Below are 2,589 nucleotides of genomic sequence, written 5' to 3'. Positions count from 1 at the left end.
TTTGGTTTCATTGTGTAAGTGTGAAGAATGTCAATGTAAGCTTATTGTTCTATTATAAGCTTCTGAGTAAGGATGCCACGTTTTATTCCAAGGTTGCTGCTTGACCCCCAAAATCCCCAAAGATTGAAATCCAATGCATATGACAATCTGAAACAAAATGGAGAAGAGAAGGCCCCAGATGTAAGACCTGGAGTGATCTTTGTGCCATGAGTTCCTTCCAGGCAAGAGTTAAACTCACTTTAAATACCAGTACCAAAATGATTGCCAGTTCAATGAAGAGAAACTGGAAGTCTTCTACGTCACTTAAGGTATAATACAAGTGAGTAACACTGAAGTACTGGATGATGCTCTACAATGCCATAGATTTAAACACACAGAAGGAAGTTATTAAAGCAACATGGCCGTCCCTGATAAGGTTTGGCACGCAAGAAATACTAGAAATTTTAGAGGTAAGGGGAGATGCCACTGAAGCCTCAAGATCTGATAATGAAATGCCTCCATGTGCCCTCTTCAAAGCACCACAATCATTTGCACCACCACCACGCATTCCAACAAAGTAATCAATCTTTTGTAATGCTTCTTCCAACTGGGTCTTCTGATCAGGTGGCATAAGAGCAAACACAGTGTCATGAAACATCACCTTAGAAACAAGGCCTTGAAAATGCTCTAGTATCATTGAAAATGATTTTCCATTCATTGCAAAATGATAACGAGTCACCTGTAGGTCCTCTAAACTATCACGTCCAATTTAGTGGAAATAGCCTCTGAGTCGATTGCTGATGAGTTACTGTATTGTGTTAGGGAGTCTGCATAATTTATCTTGGCAAATTTCCCATACTTTGGAGGTAATGCCTCAACAATAATAACTTTATCCTGAAGTACACTCATCCCACAATCTCTGGCCACAGAGACCGCAGTCAACATGCTGTCACCTGTGAACATGACAGTGCGAATATTGGCTTTATCCAAATCTTTGAGTACTGCAGGGTTTTTTTGCTTTAATTTGTTCTGCATTTCAATTAATCTCATAAAATCCATGTTGTTTTCAGTGCCATCTCTGCTAATATTCTGTACTTTATGCCATGTCAGTTTTGACTCCAATTTTCTGTGTGCAAGAGCAATCACATGAAAGCCCTGTTTAGTGAAGTCTTCCAAAATCTTTTGAAATCAACAGAGACCATTTCAGGTTTACAAAGACTGGCAATCACCTCTGGTGCTCTTTCATGTAGGCGTCTGTATTCTTATCTCCTAGCACCCTGGCAAAGCAGAAGAGAATGGGAACTGGTGAACAATTCCTATCTCATAAAAAGCTGGAAGTTCAAACAGCTCCATTTCTTGGTTTCCTGCAGGAGTAGACTCAGGAAGCAGTTTTTTGGGAGGATGAACCACCGTGGGCATCATTCGATGATGAAGTACTGTTTCTTCTTCAACTGCTTCTTCCAGAATCCATCCAATGGCTTCAAACAGTTTCAAATCAAGTGGGTCACCAGAAAGCCCCACTCCTTCAATTTTTGTAAGTGAATGACAAGTAGCCATACATGCAACAAACTTGGACTTGGCCAACATCTCATTGCAAATGTTTTCTTCTGGTAAAAGAAATTGTGTTTTTTCCACTTGTTGAATCCTCCAAAGTTCGAAATCATCTTCAGGAAGAGTTCCGGTCTTATCAAAGCAAACAAGATTCAACTGTCCACAGATAACTATCCTCTGGGGACTAATACAGAAAATACCCCCTTTTTTTCAGTCTTCTCTGAGCGTACACAATGCCAGCAGTCATTGCAGTAGGAAGTGCAGGTGGTACAATAATTGTAATGAAAGCAAGAGACTCAATAATTATTACCCCAACTTCTACCTCATTTAAAATGTTATAGATAATAATGTAGATAAACCCATGCCTGCCATTGTCACCAACAGAAGAAACAAGTGGGCCTCTCTGTTGAATTTAAAATTGGTTGGTTTGGAATACAATATGGAAGAACAAGCTGTGCATTGAAAGTACTAAATCCTGTTCTAACTACTATGACTTTGATGTGTTCTCTGGTGTAGAAACAAATCTGAAGGCACAACGCAGTTGCCATTAATAAGTACGCATCACAAGGCATTATAGTCCCTTTTAATGGGATTACCATGATATCTCCGGGGACAAGATCAACAAGATCTCTTCTAATTCTTCGTTACTCTACAAACTGAAACTCTCACAGTACTGTAAGCTGCCACCATATGATGTAACACAAAGTATTGCTTTCTAATGGTATATAGTGAATTTACTACTGATACTATAGACATAATCACAATAGCAAGAGCATAGTAATAGTATTCACCAGTGCTCCAGTATAACACCGAACAACTAGAAAATGTAAAATAGGTTAAGAACCTCTTGATTTGATTTTATTTTTTGAGGTGGAGTCTCACTCTGCCACCCAGGTTGGAGTGAAGGGGCACACTCATGCCACCCAGGCATGGACCAGCTGGTCTCAGGCAATCCTTTCATCTCAGCCTTACAAGTAGCCGGAACTACATGCGCGCACTACCATGCCCGGCTGATTTTTTACTTATGGTGGAGACGAGGTTTCGCCAAGTTGCCCGGGG

The 2,589-nt window shown here is 40.2% G+C and overlaps 1 pseudogene; it reads right to left on the bottom strand.

Annotated features, from left to right (window-relative positions):
* Positions 1 to 6: 6 nt before the first annotated feature.
* On the bottom strand, positions 7 to 2,508 carry LOC103253187 (annotated as a pseudogene).
* Positions 2,509 to 2,589: the final 81 nt, after the last annotated feature.

Source organism: Carlito syrichta, unplaced genomic scaffold (genome assembly GCF_000164805.1).
Source record: "Carlito syrichta isolate Samal-C Ts95f unplaced genomic scaffold, Tarsius_syrichta-2.0.1 Scaffold206633, whole genome shotgun sequence".
NCBI classification, from domain to species: Eukaryota; Metazoa; Chordata; class Mammalia; order Primates; family Tarsiidae; genus Carlito; species Carlito syrichta.
The sequence above is the reverse complement of the archived record's forward strand: the minus strand, read 5'-3'. Positions and strand labels throughout refer to the sequence as shown.